The sequence below is a fragment of the Xenopus laevis genome, chromosome 4S, assembly GCF_017654675.1.
Source record: "Xenopus laevis strain J_2021 chromosome 4S, Xenopus_laevis_v10.1, whole genome shotgun sequence".
Classification (NCBI taxonomy): Eukaryota; Metazoa; Chordata; class Amphibia; order Anura; family Pipidae; genus Xenopus; species Xenopus laevis.
The window spans coordinates 49078673-49098555 of record NC_054378.1 but is presented as its reverse complement, the minus strand read 5'-3'; the positions used below and the strand labels follow the sequence as shown (position 1 = coordinate 49098555).

Below are 19883 nucleotides of genomic sequence, written 5' to 3'. Positions count from 1 at the left end.
TCATTTTATAAAAGAAGCTATGATTTATATGATGATAGCTTAAATATTGGATAATTCTGGGCCACAGAGAGCTCAAAGTTAAACAACAGTACTTTAAAATCCATTTATCTTACAATTTCTGAATAAATATGTTAGCCACTACATGTGAAATGTTGTGCACCGAGGTCTGCATACTTGCAGTCAGGTACTTACCAGTTACAGACCCTTCCTAGTTTGCAGCCCTCCTGGCTGACCTTTACACCCACTGATTAATTTACATTTATTAATAATTTGATATGGGGTGAGGACCCCCATTTAATAAAATAAATTATCTTGTTTTAAACACATAAGGAAAAAATCTAATTTGAAAGCAATTATAGTTTGCAAATACTCACAAGCTATTAAACTGAGCCTTGGGGCAAAGCAGTTAGTGATTGGTGGGTTTTAAAGATAAAGTAAATTATTAACAGTGGAGCCTTTTTCCATTATATTGCTCCAGTACATTTCTCTTCTCCCCTTCAAGACTCAAAGGAGGTAGGATGAATTTTTATTTGTTGTTTAATAGATTTTGCAGCATTTTAGCTGCAGGGGAAAATTATTTTTGCCCGAGAAAAGTTATTGTGTGGGACATCCCTGGGCAGCAAATGTTGTCCCATATTTTCGGTTGTGTTGTTTTTGTACTTCTTATGCTTGTGGCACAGGGACATTCTTTAATTCTTCTTAGTTCTTTCAAGGGTAACTGTGGCCAGCAAAATGCATTTCTTTGCATTTCAATTGTAGGAATGTGCAGGTATCCCGTTGGGGAAGTGGAAGTCTGCTTTCCAAGCTATACCTATCAGAAGCAATAACAGCAATAGACAGAGCTTTTACCCATTCAAGAGCATAAGAAATGCTTGTCTGCAGCAAATGGGTTCTTCGACTGCCATGTTTGTACTGGAAACAGTTGTGTACCATGAGTACCAATCTGTTCAGCACTGGCACTTTATAAATAAGAGTAGCATTTAATTCTATGGCTATTCTTAGACTGTGAATAACAGTTTCCCTGTTCCGCTAGAAATGGACACAAACTAGTATCTCTGTTTTGAAAGGCTTTGGCACATAACTAGTTGATACATTTTCCAATTGCTAAGGCATGACAGAACTGAAATATTGTTTTGGTCACAATAAATAGGAAGGATTAACACGAAACACGTTATTGTTACTCCAGATTAGTTTTAATTTATTTCAAGGTTACACATCAATAGATTATTGCTGCAAAAGCAGACTAGCAATGGAATGAAGCTGTCAAATGAATGCACTGATTTATATCATACTAATATGCCATGCCATTTAATAAATCAGCATGAGCTAAGGTGAGCAATGACCCTGCTTGTTATTACAGAAAGGCTTGATTTTATGTTAAAGGGATACTGTAATGGGAAAAAACATTTTTTTTCAAAATGAATCAGTTAATAGTGCTGCTCCCGCAGAATTATGCACTGAAATCCATTTCTCAAAAGAGCAAACAGATTTTTTTATATTCAATTTTAAAATCTGACATGGGGCTAGACATTTTGTCAATTTCCCAGCTGCCCCCAGTCATGTGACTTGTGCCTGCACTTTAGGAGAGAAATGCTTTCTGGCAGGCTGCTGTTTTTCCTTCTCAATGTAACCGAATATGTCTCAGTGGGACATGGGTTTTTACTATTGAGTGCTGTTCTTAGATCTACCAGGCAGCTGTTATTTTGTGTTAGGGAGCTGTTATCTGGTTACCTTCCCATTGTTCTTTTGTTTGGCTGCTGGGGGGAAAAGGGAGGGGGGTGATATCACTCCAACTTGCAGTACAGCAGTAAAGAGTGATTGAAGTTTATCAGAGCACAAGTCACATGACTTGGGGCAGCTGGGAAATTGACAATATGTCTAGCCCCATGTCAGATTTCAAAATTGAATATAAAAAATTCTGTTTGCTCTTTTGAGAAATGGATTTCAGTGCAGAATTCTGCTGGAGCAGCACTATTAACTGATTCATTTTGGAAATTTTTTTATTTCCCATGACAGTATCCCTTTAAGAATGTGCATACTGTATATAAAAGACGCTCTGTGGGTATATATTGATCCCAGAATGCGCTTTTATATACAAAGGAAATCTCATAAACAAAGGTTATTTGAGCCTCCCGCATGAGCTGATTTAATAGTGACTATCTTTTCCATTTAAAGCAAATCCCATATTACCGGTTCGCATTAGTACTGCGCCTGCATGCATTTTTCATTAGCATCTTGCATTGACAGTTGGCAGGTTGGAAGGTTTACTTCTAAACTGATGTTAAAAGAATTTAAAATAAGAAAATCTATACACTTTTCTGGTATGCTACACCATTGCCGTCATCAGAGATATGTGATACCATTGAAATCCATACAAGCTTAAAATGCTCTGCTTCTTTCATTTGCTTATTTGAAACTGAAATAACTGGGATACAGTATAGAATGGCTTCCCTGTTTATAGATGGTTTAAATGAGGCTCTTCATTCAGTGTCACGCAAGTATATTTTAGATTTTACTGAAAAGGAGTTGTATACAGCAGCTCTGGAGAGTTATGCATCTGCTTCTGTGCCAACATGAAACAATTTAGTTTTAAACTGCTCTGTCCCATTTGTTTTTCCTATTTCCAGTAACCTGTGAGTAGTAACTGTTTAACTGTATCACTTTTTAACAGAAGTGAAACCAAAATTTAGATTGTTTCCAGCAATATGAATAAAGGGGAATAACAAATAAAGAAATACTTGTATTACCTGTACAAAAAGTTGCAACCATATGTGCAGGCTTTAACCAAAGACAAGCCATAATGTACAGTACACCTGTCTTATGGGATTTAAGCAGCATGCACAATTTTCGATCCCAAGGGCAGAAAGTTACCTTTATTGATACTATTCTGAAACCTCCAGACCCAGCCTGCATCATTTTATTACTGATATATCTCAATTTTGGGGGGACTGGTCTTTGTAAGCTAAGCAATCTATCCTTTGATTTCTTTGTTTTCCTTTTTGTTGCTTTACCACACTTGTAATATCTATAGTGTTAATTATGTGTCTGTCCCTTCTGACTTGTAGACCGTAAATGTTTTGTACTAGGCCCGGAACTAGGAGTTCTGCTTTCCAGTGCCTGTTTTGGCCGTACCATTACTTTACTCAGTATCTGGGCAATTAAAATCTCCCATAGATAAGATTTAGTGCAAACTTAAAGCCTTCTGAAGGAATCAGGAGCAGAACCTTGTCATTTCCATTAGAGGCTGTGTAACGTGTTATTATAACCAACTTGTCTGTTACTATACCTGCCATAAAGGTCTGTGCACATCCCCATAAAGAGACAGCAACTTTCTGCATTAATGAGTTGTGGCTTAGTCAGTAACTAATGTTTCACTGTGTATGGCCAAATATAGGCCTAAATAGATCATATTGTTTACATCACTTCACCAAGAAGATTCATGAAGAGGATTCATAGGTATAGATAGTTTTATAAATATAGATAGGTATAAATAGTATACCTTGAATGTTCTTGAGATGTTGTAGCCAGGGAGAACTTGACAGAACTGCTCCTCCTGTACAACATCTGTTATGAATATGAGCACCTAATTGTCTTAGTCTGAAGGAAAGGAATGTATCACTGTCCATATGGTTGGCTCATAGAGCAGTCAATCTATTCTTTATTGACTAATCTAATACAGGCAGGGTTATCTGTCTTCTGTGGCCAACTACTTTAATCCACTGCTGAACATGAAGTAGTTTGCCCTGAAAGCTGTTAAATTGTGTGGGATGAATTAAATATCTTTGTGGCATATTTATCCAAATGTGAGATGTGAGTTTGTCACAGAAAAACGCTCCCACTTTCTATTCATTCCTATGGGATTTTTAGAATTGTATTTATCAAAGGGTGAACTCTAACTTTCACCCACTGATAAATGCGATAGCAAAAATCTCATAGGAATGAATAGAAAGTGGGAGAGTTTTCTGTGATAAATTCTAATCTGATGATGTCTGCCCCTTATGTGTATTGCCTAATTTGGAACAACAAGCCTAAAAACCACAATAACACATTTAAGCAAACGAGAGTTTTTAAAATTATGTTCTGGATACTGTATCTATCTATGATCTTCACCATGTGTGCATATAATTTCAACACCCTTTCAACCCTTGTTCATTTCACAGTGTGTCATTAAATACAGTATATTTCTGGGAAAACACCATTATTGGCAATAATAATTGTTTGTCTATTCCTGCAATGTTGGTTCTTGAAACAATGCAGTTCTTCTCCAGCCAAGACTCATATTCCCTTCTGCAACAATGTTTCAAGAGTCAAAATCAGCAGCACAGAGAATAAAAAGGGATAGACAAGTCTGCTTTCAGTAGCACTAGCATTCACAAATAACTCTACAACCATTGAAAATGTTTAATGAATACTGGAAAGTTACTTAGAATGACCCTTTCTTTTGTTATGCAAAAAAGATGGCATTAAATGAATTTATAGATGATGCAGCAAGCTGTTAGGTACATAAAATAGTAGAAGGACCTGTGCTTTTGACACATTGCATCCTGCACCACTGTTAGCACAAGTGGGTCAATGTCAATGCACTTGTTAGAGAAGTACATAGACACAGAGAGATATCTAGCTAGCTAGACAGACAGATAGCTGATAGATTAATTAATAGCAAATCATTTATCATCATCTCAGTCCGGACTTGCATAATATACACCTGTCTTATGGGATTTAAGTAGCATGAACAATTTTCGATCCCAAGGGCAGAAACGTTCCTTTATTGATGCTGTTGTGATACCTCCAGACCCAGCCTGCATCATTTTATTACTGATATATCTCATTTTTGGGGGAACTGCTCTTTGTAAGCTAAGTAATCAATCCTTTGTTTTCCTTGTTGTTGCTTTACCGTACTTGTAATATCTATAGTCTTAATTATGTGTCTGCCCCCTCTGACATGTAGATTGTAAGGGGCAGATTTATGAAAGGTTGAATTTCGAATTTGAAAAACGTTGAAATTCGAATTAAAAAAGACCAACCGAAATTTGTTAAAAAAAAATTCAAAGTTTTTTTGGCCGAATAGGTCCATTTTCAATCGAATTGGTCAATTTTTGATTGAAATTGAATCGTATGAATTGAAGTAATAGCAAAATCGATCGAATGTATGTAATGAATGTATACTGGAAAATTGCTTAAAATGAATCTATCATGTGTTCTGCAAATGGCATTAAATGAATTTATAGATGATGCAGCAGGCTGTTAGGTACATAAAATAGGAGAAGGACCTGTGCTTTTGACACATTGCATCCTGCACCACTGTTAGCACAACTGGGTCAATGTCAATGCACTTCAGAAGATAATTTATCATCAAAGACTAATAGAACATTTGTGATTTCAAAATCTTTCAAAGTGAGCACCTTTAATATATTATTCTCTAATTCTGGATGCTGCACCGAGTCATTCGGTCATTTAAGGAGAAAGCTTTCCCTGTACAGTTTAGCAAAGTATAAGGATTTGCAAGTAGTCTTCTTTACATGGAACAGAATCCTAATCTGTGCAGTCAGAGCTTCACTAGCGGTAAATGTAACTTGAAGACGCCATTGTCATTGTGCGAGAGATTGAGGACAAACTGATCTGGCAGAATCCAATATGTTCCTGAAATCCATTGGCAGTAATTGGTAACTGTACTCTAGTTTTAGCCATTTGCATTTAGGTGAAAGAAATGTTAGACTGCCGCAGGCAGAACAAAAAACATTGACTTCACTAAAGCATTTCTCAGCTGGAAACGTTGTACAGCTGTCATGCAAAAACATAGACTGGTTGACACTTTAAAAGCCAGTTGGGATCTATGTAATGAATTAAGAAACAAAAACACTTTAAAGGAAAACTTTACCCACAAAATAAGGGGGCTGCCCTTATTTTTTAAAATGGCAGTTTTCTATTGATGATTACCCAATGGCACATAAAAAATGTGTTATTATGAATATGGTTTATTTACATGAAGCAGGGTCTTACGTATGAGCTGTTTCATGCAATAGATTTTTATAGAGACCTACGTTGTTTGAGGGGTATAGTTTTCCTTTAAACCAAAATGACAAAAAAATAAATAAAAAGGTAACAGGCACCCATATTATTATTATATATTTCATATAACCCATCAGGTGATATGGATTTGATCAAGTAGTAAATTACGTAACAGTTTCTAATAGCTTTGGTTAATGTAAAATGCTTTTGTATTTTTGTTGTTACAGAGCTATGGTTGGAAGGTACCATTTTTACTTCTTTCTTCTCCTCCTCGTTCCATCTGAGGTAGGCATAATGTTTCAGTAACACTTTTAAAGTGTCAGTTAACAATTAGTCTAATATAGTCAAACACCATAACCATACATATTTATTTCTTGCTCCATTTATAAATATTGCAAAGCAATAAAATAAATAAAGCAAGGGGTCATCAAAATTATAAAAATATAATTGTCAGGGCCCGAAGGCTCTGTTGGGATTTTGCGGACCAAGGAGGAAGCTTACTAGTTCAATACATTTCACGGTATCAAAAGGGTTAGGTAAAAGAGTCAACAAAGTCCAGGCAAGGGGTCAATCCAGGCAGCAAGGTTCGTAATCCAAATAACAGGCTGAGGTCAATAACAAGAATCATGGAATTTAGCAATAGATAACACCCAGGAACTCATAAAGATGAACCTATATTTGGGCAAGGTCTGTATTGTTCAATAGGCCAGTTTTGGTGCGAAATGGACGCGCGTGCTGATGATTCGCACCTTGTCGTGCCAGGGTCCTGACAATGCGTCCATTCTGATGCTCTGGCGCCAAGCCGTAGTGCATGTTTGACGCGTGGGCGTCAGAACATGCCACGAGGGAATCCTGGAGGCCGCCATCTTGCCGAAGAGGACTGGAACCGCCATCTTGCCGAAGAGGACCAGAGCGGTGAGTATTCCTTACAATAATTAAACATGAAAAAAATTGTCATTATATTTTACTTCTTCTTACACTCCTTAAAGTGCATACAATAATAAATTTTTTATATGGTTGTTGGGTGTTTCCAGTAGGATATTTTTTGTACAAATAATTATTCCCATAATAACCACTGGACATACTGTATATCAGGCAAGTTAATCTCCAGACCACCCTAATGTCTGGTTTTGCATTTCATTCTTTTTAGTTAGAAGGTGCAATGAGGGTGTGATCACAAAATTGAAGCAGACAGTAAAGAGATCACTGGCACTGGCATTTATCCATGTCAATATAAGTTCATTAGGAAATTTTGGGCCATATTCAATTTGAGTTTTAAGATGAAAAACCATGAGATACATTTTTACTTGCAACTTGCAACTTGCGTTTCCAAATGTAAAACTTGTGAATCTTGATCCCAAAAAATCTAAATTGCAAATATCTCTAAAATTATCTGAATATCTGAAAATGAATCAGCAATATGTTTACATCAATTCGCTTGATTTCCCTTAAAGGGATACTGTCATGGGAAAAAATGTTGTCTCTATGAGTAGCTCACTGCTACATTAATAAAAACTGGAATGATAGAATGGCTTAACTTAAAAAAAGTATTGTCAGTGTAGCTCTGAGAACATTCACAATCCAGCAAAGATACAGAACAGTGAAAAAAAGTTATAGAGTATAAAACAAGAAAAATTATCATTGTTGTCACTGAATATACAAGGCTAACTTGCAATTTCTTCTTGGCTTCAAGGCTGAACTTTTTTAGCATTATCCCAATAGCAACAAAAATTGTATGCCTCCATTAACCTGTGAACTGATCAAGGTTTTGTATTAGTTACAAGCCACGTCAGAGTCTGCCTGCATTCTGTTAAAGGCTCGGTTATATACTGAAATGAGAAGCCAGTATGTACTGTGTAAAACCTGCTATTTCTCTATAGGTGGTATGCAATGATTAGGTAATTATACAGCTATGGGACCTGTTATTCAGAATGCTCAGGACCTGGGTTTTTTTGGGTATGTAATTGTTATGTTTTGGGTAGCCGAGGATGAGTAGAGTATAACAGTGCTTTATTAGCAGAGTCATGCAGGCATTACACAACAGTAAGCTTTCACTTTCACTTTTAAGCTACCAGGAAGTATGCACAATATAAGTATGAGCACAGTGACATCTACAGGCCATTTGTATAAACACCACAGTAATCTTTCAGTCACTTAGATCTCCATTTAAATCTGCTAAAAAAATAATGATACGATAGGATTACGTATATATTGCCTCCAATGTGGATTAAATCTATATTTTATGGTATCAAGTACAAGATACTGTTGTATTATTACAGAGAAAATAAAATAATTTTCAAAAACTTGAGTTATTTGATTAAAATGGAATCTATAGGTGATGGCCTTCCCTTAATTCTGAGTTTACTCAATAATGGGTTTCTGGATATTGAGCCCATTGACGTGTTAATTGCAGTTGATCCACTGCACACCCATTTATTTATATGCACTGCACTGGTGGTGCAAGCTGTCCATTTGCCTGGCCAGGTCCTGGTACTAATGCACTATTTATACGGAGCCACAAACACTTATTTATATTGAGTCAGGGTAATCCTGACAAAGGGAGATTTGCACCCCCGAAATGTTGATCCTTTGGTGGAATAATAAATGATGTAATCTCCCCAACTGCATATAAATGAGTGTGGAGTGTGTGCATCTCTTTATAAATAGTGCATTTCTGGATAAGGAATCACATACCTGTACAGGTATGTGACCTGTTATCCAGAATGCTTGGGACTCCAGATAATGGGTATTTCTGTAACTTGCGCAAAAACGTTTTGGGATAAGTTCCCTTAATCATAATCAAGCCTATGATTAAGGGATCTTATCCCGAAACGCGTTAGGTTTGCACAGCTACCTGCTACAATAAAACTAGTCCAGAAGTGCCGTCAACTTTCTAGTTTTTGCATACAATACAGTGGGGACATAGGAGACTGAGCACCTGTCGGGGGGGGGGGACTTAGCGGTGAGTTTGAGCGGTCTCCATTTTTGTGTTTTTTACTTTCCGTAACTTAGCTCTTCATGCCTTAAGCCTACTATATAATCATATATAGTGAACATTAAATCAACCTAACACGTTGGTTTTGCTTCCAATAAGGATTAATTATATCTTAGTTATTATTATTATTATTATTACAGAGAAAAAGGAAATCATTAAAAAAATTGAGTCTGTGGGAGACAGCTTTCTGTATAATGAGTGTCTGGATAATGGATCCCATACCTGTTCTAGGAATGTATAGAATTTAGGTTATCACCTGATCACAGGCATTTTTTGCAGCAGAAACCAAAGCCACACAATGAAAATCAGAAGACAACACATTTTTATTCATATTTTGTGGTATTTTTTAAAATTTGACTCATATTTGAACATGCTAATAAGGGTTCAAAGTTGGTTTGGTGCACAGACATATCTGTTGTTGACTATTTGATATGCGTCTGAATCCGATTCTTTTCAATTTTCTCTGATCCCTTGGTTCTTAATTTAAACAGTGTATGTAATTGTTTCCTTTTCCTAACTGGTAATATGTGCATCTAATAGCTGCCTTTCCAGAGACGTCGTTGTGGCTGCTTTATATCTACAGGCAAATACAAATAATAGCTTGACGTAGATTTTCCACTCTTTCCCAGGTTTATATTTGTGTCGAAATTCTGCATTTCATCATCTGCGATTTTTCCAAACTGCAGCAAAAAAGCTGCCGCAAGAAGAAAGTCTATTGCCTTTAATGCATTTGGAGGAAGAAAAAAGTTACATGTTTAAAAAAAAAATTGTTGCCTATAGACTTCAGTGCATTTTGCAAATTTTTGAACAGTTCTTGAATTTTTTGGAGACGCAAAACGAGACAGATTAGTTCATTACTAATATAAATAACATACAGTTTAAACTTTAATCCCTAGAAAAATAATTTATTAATTTTGTTTATTAGTGCATAGGGCTGCTTTACCATTCTGGAACGCTATGCTGTGCATGTGGGCGCAAGAGGAAAAGTGTGTTGCGTATGGCTGTCCTGAACCCCATAGTAATCCTTTGCCTTAAGCCTATAAAGATAACTCATGTAATTAAAGGACCTCTATGCCATCATAGAATATTATTAGTATATATTAATGAATTCTTTCTGTTGAGTCAAAAAAGAAAAGCTATGCTATATATAGGCCATGCCCACTCCTGGTTTTATGTAATGAGCACAGCACCTACTGCTATTTTTCTGCTGCCTGGCTACATTGATATATTATAGAGATGCATGAATGTTACTTTCCGGATTCATCTTCATTGTGTTTTTCATAACCATTATCAATCTGAACAGTGGATGACACTATGTTTTTGCAGTGAAATCTATCTGTAGAGATTAGAAATGAGTTAGCATGTATTAGTAATAGGCACATGGGAACAAGCTGTGTTCTCATTCTAGGTGCCTGCTCGTTATCCTGTTTTTACCTTGCCAAATATATTCTACCAATTAACCTTACAGTAAAACTGTTTTCTAGATAATTCTTGCAACAGATGGTCAGTATAATGCAGAGCTTGCTGGAAATGATGAATACATATTTGGAGTTGATCCAGAGTCAGACTTCCTTTATGCCCTTAAACCATTTGATCGGGAAAGGAAGGCATTCTATACACTCCAGGTACGACAAATCCCATCGAATCGCTATTAAATGGATTTCTTAAACAAACAAACCTGTGGTTAGAGTTGAAGATAACCAGTTGTTTACAATGCAATAACAGTCCAAGCTTTTATAGTTCTAGCATCTGTTGTATTAACAATAATATACTAATTATATTAATGTAGAAAAGCTTAAAGGGACTCTGACTTTATTTTTTATGGTGTTGTTTTTATTTCTAAATGACACTGTTTACACTGTAAATAATTCACTCTACCATTTAAAATTTCATTTCTAACTCAAAGTGTATAGTTTTTTTGTTGTAATATTGGAGTGTAGGCAGCCGTCTCAGGTCATTTTGCCTAGTCATATGCTTTCAGAAAGATACAGTGCTACACTATGGAACTGCTTTCTGACAGGCTGTTGTTTCTCCTACTCAATGTAACTGAAGGAGTTGCAGTGGGACATGGATTTTTACTATTGAGTGCAGTGGGACATGGATTTTTACTATTGAGTGCTGTTCTTATATTTACAGAGAGCTGTTATCTGGTTACCTTCTCATTTTTCTGCTAATGGGCTGCTGGGAGAGGGAAGGGAGGGGGTGATAACACTATCTTGCAGTGCAGCAGTAAAGAGTGACTGAAGTTTATCATAGCAAAAGTCACATGACTTAGGGCATCTGGGAAACTGACAATATGTCAGCCCCATGCAGATTTCAAAATTAAATATAAAAAAATTCTGTTTGCTCTTTTGATAAATGGATCTCAGTGCCAAACATGTTTTTCCATGACAATATCCCTTTAATTATATAAAACATGGGGAACAAGAGGTATTGAACAGACTAGTCTGCAAGATGCTGCTTCACCAAAGCTATGGGTCACCTTGCGCTTGCAGTTTCTCCCCCAAAAAACACAATATCAAAACAACTCATATGCCAAAGCCCAAAACCACTAGTAGATGTACTTTTGATATTTTATGCAAGACCAAGACATTTACAATGTTGATAATTTTGCTGGTAGGTTTTCAATACTCCTTACTCACAAGTTGTAATTTTAATGAATTATGTGCCTCCTACTTAAATATATTATGATAATTACAATTGTTTTTGGTGGTCTATTACTTAGATTGAAAGCAGTTTTGTTTTATTCTGGAGTCCTGAGCGTCAAAAATTTCAGAACTTTTGAATACCAAAAACGGTAAAAGAAAAACAGTAGGAAGGTCTTCACAAAGGAAAGAACTCACTAATAATTCTCGTCTTGCCTTGCACTCATTCTATTGTACAGGTAATTCTGAGAAGAGTGGCGGAGGGGAAGATTATATCCCAGATGGTCACTATTCATATAACAGTAAAAGATGAGAATGACAATGTGCATTTCTTTACAGAAAGCACATTAACATTACAAAACTGTTTATTTGTAAGACTGGAGATAACATTAATCTTGTTCTTTAGCTTCTGGAAAATAGAACACTTTGAGCTTATGGAAAAATCAGTTTGACTAGATTGTAAAGAGCCTAGATTTACTGAAGTGCTGACAGATAGAAGAGTGTTTAGTGACCATTACAGAAAACGTTAAAAAGTCTCTCCATTTAATATACTGTACCCACAGCATGTTCTTGTTTATTGGGCCTCAGACTTACTATATGTTCCTCCCACATTAGCTCCCCTTGTTTTATGTCTTCAACCCTGATGTAAAGGAGAACTAAACTCTGGTAAGGTTATTTGGTTGGGAAGAAATTTTTATTGCAGCCAAGAAGGTCCTTACGATATATATATTATGCTATACATCTAGCATTTGTAGAACCAGGAGGGAGCTCCCGGTGCAATCGGCCGTGTGGGTCAGAGCGCATGCAAATAATGTGCTCCTGACGTCATGCGCATAATGAGCAAGTTGCAACATTCACTCATTATGCACATGGCCCCCCCCAAATATAGCCGCTTGAATGAGAGCTCCCTTTTGGTGCAGGTGGCCTAGAGCTGGCTGGTGGGGGGGGGGGCATTAAAAAAAAAGGGCATTTAAAGGCAAAAAAATAAAACCCAATTTTTACTATCTTTAATGAAAAAGAAACCTATCTCCAATATATTTTAATTAGAAAATGTGTACCATTTGTATAAGAAACCTGACTGTATGCAGTGAAATTCTCCCTTCATTTACTGCTGTGGATAGGAATTGCCAGTTGTCCCTAACTGCTGTGCAGAGAAACAATCATACTTATGAACAGCAGGGGGAGCCCCTGTCTTACTTCCCAGCCATGCAGAACTCAAGCAGCTTTGTTTGTTTCCCTGTAAAGCAGTCAGCGACTGTGTAGAGATTTGTATTGAATTTTATTTTTGCCTTTACATCCCCTTTATTGTTTCCAACTCTGCTGCAGGGACAAACAGATAACAGATAAACTGGAACAGATAAACTAGAATTCTATTTGGAGGATTATTTTGCTGCAGCCACTGGTTCTGCAGAGTTGGAGAAAGTTGGTATTAAACTATAAAATCAACATTAGCAGGGGAGTAACTATAGAGGAAGCAGACCCTGCGCCTGCAGGGGGGCCCAGGAGGTATAGGGGCCCCACGAGGCCCTAATTCATATACAGTTTAAATAAATATTGGTAAAACAAGTCAACTGCTAAAAATTTTGGGGGCCTGAAAAATAATTTGCTGTGGGGCCCAGTAATATCTAGTTACGCCACTGAACATTAGATTACATGATAACACAGGGCCCAGTGCAGTCTGCATATTATGATTATTAATCAGTCTTGCTGTATCGGCTTCTGGCAGATATTATTTAAATTGTGGTGTTTTGATCATTTATGATGATCCCTAAGCTTAACCTACCAACTGAAGCCCACACCACACTGAGCATGTGCACAGTCTTGGTCTTGCAAAGATGTTTAACAAAGTTACAAGATGGTGACCCCCTGTGGCCAACTTTGAAAGCATAAATCATTTGTCTGATTAGGCTTGTGATGCAGTAAGTTCATGCTTATGTTTAGTAAATAAATACAGCATTTCTAGCCTTATTCTATTTTAGACTTTTAAACGACACAGCAGATTTTCCTTTTGCAAAGTGAAAAAGAAGTTTAAGAAAGGGCAGGAGAAGGCTGAAAAACTTTGCATGCTTTTTTACCTCAATAGCAAAATGAAGATTTGCAGCCTTGTTTCGACATTGTGACTGCATTACCTCTGGCAAAGGTTTAGCTGCAATTGCACCAATCTAAAATGGATTTTGTATGATGGTTGTTGCATACTATACATGTGAAATATTGTAAAAGGAAAAATATACTGCAGACTTATGCTTTTAGAACTTTTGGAATGTTATAGATGGGTCAATTCTAAGCAGTCTTTTTATTGGTCATCATTATGTAATTTTGATGTTGTTTAATGAATACACTTCCTATTCTTGTTATTTCCAGCAACTAAAAATATATTATTGTCAGGAAAAACCCATGGCGAACACACACACACACACAAAAAAAACAACAACCCCAGATTGATGTGAGCTTTTAATTTTACGGCTATATTTTTATTACTTATTTTTCCATTTTGCAGAACTGCAATCTAGGTGCTAACAGTTGAAAATAATAAATATTCCAAAAACCATCAAAAATGAAGAGCAATATAGGGGCAGATTTATCAAGGGTCGAAGTGGATTCGAGCGAATTTTCAAAGTTCAAAAAGTTTGCATTTCGAAGTAAATTTTTGGGTACTTCGACCATCGAATAGGCTACTACTACTTCGACTTCGACTCGAGGTAAAATCGTTTGAATATTTCGACCATTCGATAATCAAAGTAGTGTCTCTTTAAAAAAACTTCAACTTCAATACTTCGCCAAATTAAACCTGCCGAAGTGCTATGTTAGCCTATGGGGACCTTCTAGAGCATTTGTTTTTTAAAGTCGAAGTAAAATCGTTTGATCGATAAAATCCTTCGAATCGTTTGATCGAACGATTTTATTTCGATCGTAGGATTAACAAATTCGGTAAAAAATCCTTTGACTTCGATATTCAAAGTCGAAATATTTAAATTTGATGGTTGAATTTCGAAGTATATTCCACTTCGAAATTCGACCCTTGATAAATCTGCCCCTTAGCCTTAGAATAATGCTGTGTACAGTGCTAAACTGTAATATAAAGGTGAACAAGGCCTAATGGTAATAATTATAAAAACACAAATTATTATTTACAGCATTAGTTGATCCAGCTGCATTTTCTTACTTGAGAAGTCACACCTGCCAAAAAAATTTAGAATCACAAGACATCGGCAACATGTAGATAAAAAGTTACGCAAAATGTCCTGAGAATTATTATTAATTATTATTATTATTATTAACCACATAGCACTGGTAATCTTTATGATGTTGGTGTGCTTCCTTGCTTATTAGCTTGCTTCTGTTTCATATAGGAAAAGTACAAATGTTTTGGGTTTATCTCTGTTCCTTTCTACCAGATAATAAAACATCTGTATTATTTAAACAAGATTTTGAAAGGAGCACACAGTGGAGGATTTAGAACAGATATAAGCAATATACATTGTACCAAGGTTTAATACAACAGCATTTCCCAGACAAAGTAACTGCAACTATCTGTGTGGATAGGAGAAAAAAGGCAGGATGAGTTTAATCCTTTTCACCTGCCATTTAGAGATGGAAACAAAGGACAAAAAGTTAGAAAGCATGTGACTGATTATTCCAAGTCCTCTCCTCAACTGGGGATCTGCTTTCAGATGTCACTACAAAACTTCCCACACCCTAATGCTCTGCACTGAAATGTCAGGGCAGATACACTGTCTTATTTTAGCTTGCTTATCTCTTGAGCTGGACTGGTTTATCATGAAGTGATAGCTACATATTACTATGTACCATGGAAAGCTCAGGCTGAGATGTGCCAAGCTATGCACAGGGCAGTGTGCCTCATTTATAGGGGATTCTTGCTTTGCACTGAGGGACGCGTTTTGATGGCTATTTTTGGAGCTTCCGAAGTTCAGATAATAATATCCAATGATATGGAAATATCCAGCCGAACAAAATATTTATTAAAAAAAAGAAATGGCTGGTCTGGGTACAGAGCAGCAGAGTATCTGGTGAAATGTGACCAGAAATATAACTTAGTGGTTTACTTCAATGTAGTACATTAGGCTTGCATTGTTAAAATAGAAAAAAGTGGAGTAAATATGGGGGCCCAGACAGAGCCATCCAGGGGGCTCATGATATGATGTCAATTTATACCATTAAACAGAAATCTATTATTGTGGTGTACTTTTATCATAAAGGGTCATGATGTTATTTGGTAAATATGATTAAAGAGAAGGTTTCCTATACTGTATATGCAGATTGCCAGTAAACTGGGCTATTCTGGTTTCAGAGGAATGAATTTTGATGTTATTGCCACTAAAATTATTTGTGAAAATTTCCTGCTGTGAATAAAACACAGATGAATACTGCTTGAAATTACCTTGGTGTTGGTGCCTTTAACTTTGGAAAAGTTATTACCACTTTTGCCATTTGAGTATATTCCTACTATATACATATATATATATATATATATAAATATACACTAACTCAAATGCAGAGAAACAATTTTATGTGTTTATGTTTACTGTTCATCTAAGATAAAATCAAATGGAATCTCAATCCTACTTACAATTTTCTTATATTTACCCTTCGGCCTTTAGGGTACGGCCACACTGGGTGTTTTGGGGAGATTTGGTCCCTGGCGACTAATCGCCTCGTCTTTGCGGCGACCAGTCTCCCCAAACGCCTTCCCTCACTCTGTGCCGGCTAAAATGAAAAAACGCCGGCAATAATCACACGCAGCGGCTATTTTTCCGAAGTCGCCCGAAGTTGCCACAAACAGCTTAAACAGACTACTCATGAGTCTATTTATTGGCCTATATTATTAGCCTACATATAATGGTATATATGGTTTAGGTCACATATTTCATATAATTTGTGTCATACAAGTGTCAAAACACACACATTCAGTCTACACTAGCAATAATGTCTAAAATAGCTTACAAATAATTGGTCTAATGGATATAATAAACTTCCTTAAAAAACATTGTTTTATATGATGTTTGATGTATGTTACGATTATGTTTTTTATATTTTTCACACCCAACACTGATAATGCTATTAAAACACTGCTAACCACTGTAACAGTTAAAAAATAACTAGCAGAACTGGAGACACATTATACAGAGCCAATCCCTGCAATCCATTGCTATTAAGTCACATAAACAAGCCAAGAAGACTTTGACACTGGTCTTTCGTATATAAAATAAATGAAGTGACATGTTTGAATAACATCATTCCCTGCTGGGATTCCCCATTCTAAACTGCTGGCAGAACAGGAATGTAGAGACCAAGAGTGTGAGGGAGATGAAAGTTGGATTTTAGTACATTTCAGAGCAGAAGTTTAGAAACATTTTATTGTTAACAATAATGATCGCTGTACATAGCAGATATACTTCAAAGAAATCACATTCTAAATTTAAGCCGATTCATTGCTGCCATGGGTCAGGAGACAGGTTTCCAAGCAACACAAAAACAGAAGAGTTTCTGTGATAATTTTTAGCTCTCAAAGAATACATAGAACTGCAGTGTATTTTGACAGTTTTTTTATTTGTGTATGAGAAAGATTTGTTATATTCATATACAGGGCCGCCATTAGAAATCACGGGGCCCCGTACAACAAAATTTTTGGGGCCCCCTGGGCCCCGCCCGCACTGACGACCAAGCTCCACCCCATATCCTGCCCACTCCACATCGCAGTTAAAAGACCACACAGACATCAATGCTAAAAAAGTAACCCCCCCCACACAAGTTGTAAAAAGCTATTGATGGTCAGGGCCCCCTTATAAAAAATTGGGGCCCCAAAAAAAAAAAATTTAATTTTTTTTTTTTTAAAAAAAACATTGGTGGCAGGGGCCCCCTTATAAGTTAAAAACAAATTGGGGCCCCAAAAAAAATTTGAAAAAAAAAAAAACATTGGCGGCAGGGGCCCCCTTACAAGTTAAAAAAAATTGGGGCCACCAAAAAGAAAATTAATTTTTTTTAATTGGGGCCACCAAAAAAAAATTGGGGCCCCAAAAAAAAAGTTTTAAAAAAAAGATTGGTGGCAGGGGCCTATAGAATATTAAAATAATACATTGGTGGCCAGGGGATTAAAAAAAAAAAAAAACACAAACTGGTGTTCAGTAGGATTGAACTCATGGCTTCAGTACTTCAACTTCGCCTCCTTTTGTGACTTCGGGTCTTTTCACCACTTCAGGACTTCGGCTTCGGCTGTTTTCGTGACTTCGGGTCTTTTCGGCGCATCGGCTTCGGCTTTTCGGCGCATCGGCTTCGGCTTTTCGGCACTTCCGCATTCGGCTTTTCGGCACTTCCGCATTCGGCAACGCAAGAGGCAAAACGTACGGCTCGGGCGCTCGTAAGGGGGGCCCGGATCTTCAAAAAATGCAGCGCTGCCGGGCCCCCCTTCATGCCCGGGCCCGGTACGCTTGTCCCCCCTGTCCCCCCCTGATGGCGGCCCTGTTCATATATGAATTGTGTGCTCTGTTGATACCTCTTTAGCATTTTGTCATCCAGATTTGTCAAGGGGTTATTTCTTATGCAAAATATAAAATGTCAAACATTTTTGATAGGGCCACATATCCAATATTTTTCCCTTGATGACAACTCTGCAACACAGATCCTAAAACAATGAATTGTATAAAAAGGCATGTAAACTGTAGACTGAGGAAAATGATACTCATTCTATGAGGGTGGATGCATTCACAGCAAACACAGCATTACTCTGCTGGCTGCCTGCTCTTGTCTCCCAATGCCCACTTGCTTCCCCACCCCAATGCAGCGATGCAGAATCCCCACACAAATATACTGCCCTATAGTGATGTGCAGATCAGGAAAAACTCAGCCTTGGCAATGCCTTAACCAACACCTAACCCGCAATACCTCAACCCACACCCAACCCTAAATGTCACCATTGTAGGACCCATGCCCAACCCATACCCATGTCTTTTAGCTCTGTACTATACATCTGTGTGCTCCTCCAGTTCCAAGACAGCCATTCAGTTCCAGTAACGTCACAACATATTGTATGTTTCAAGCTGGGCTTTCAGGTGTGTATAGGAGAACAAGAGGAAATATTCTCAAATAGCATTCTGACTGGCCTTCAAACAGGGCCTCCTTGTCACTGCTCTTGGCCAGTTCCACAGTTTGGGAAGTTAGAGCAGTGCTATCCAACTTCTGTGGTACAGAGGGCCGCAATTTTTCTGGTCTACATGATGGAGGGCCGATAATGGAAGCCAGTGTTATCCACTCCCTGTTTTTAGACTACACCCACTTTAAACCACATCCATGTTAACCCATGTCCACATTATAAGACCCCAACCCCCAAAAAATGGTTAGTGCTCACTGCAGAGATATCACTCCTATGTGAAAAAAGTTGTTATTTTAAGACATACCCTTTAATGCATATTCCGCCTCCTCCCCTGTGGATAACACAGCATCCCTCTCCCCAGCACATGATTAAACACCTTAGGGGCCCCTAACAATAATTTCCAAATGCTAACAAACCCCCAGAACAAACCCCTACCAGGCTTATGTTCCACAGGCAGAGTATGGCACACAGGGAGCACAAGGGATGCAGAGTATGGCACATACTGGCAGAATATGGCATACCCAAGCATAATAAGACAGGCAGAGTATGGCACACACAGGGAGCACAGGGCAGGCAGAGTATGACACACACACAGAGCATGGGGCGACAGTTGGACAGCCCTGATTTAAAGTATGGTGGGAGTTTTTCATGCTCTTGCATTCAAGTAATGTTTGTGCTATGCATGTCATAGGCACTCTAAAGCTACATTTATTTCATTGTATGAAAACTATTTTTCCAAATGGCTTGAAGTAAACACAAATTCCATTTTTTTTTTGCAGAAGTTGCTTTTGTGCATATGACTGCAACAGATTTAGATGACCCCTCAACACCCAATGCTGATTAGCATTATGAAATGATCTCTCATTACCCTGCTAGATCCTATGAAAAAAATGTTTTATATAGATCCAAAGACAGGAGCAATCGCATTAACAGAGCAAGGCAAGAACATACAGAATAAAATATGGAATTCAAAGATCCAAAGTATATTATTGCATTTAAAGTACTTTTTTGCTTGCAGACACAGCAAGATCTGCTTGAGATATATAAATTAAAATAGTATAATAATAATATAGTAGACATTATTTCTAATCATCTAGTTCAGTTCCTGGCAGGTTGACATTCACAT

The 19883-nt window shown here is 37.3% G+C and overlaps 1 pseudogene; it reads left to right on the top strand.

Annotated features, from left to right (window-relative positions):
* Nucleotides 1–6845: 6845 nt before the first annotated feature.
* LOC108704064 overlaps nucleotides 6846–19883 on the top strand; it is a 48620-nt pseudogene continuing 35582 nt past the window's right edge.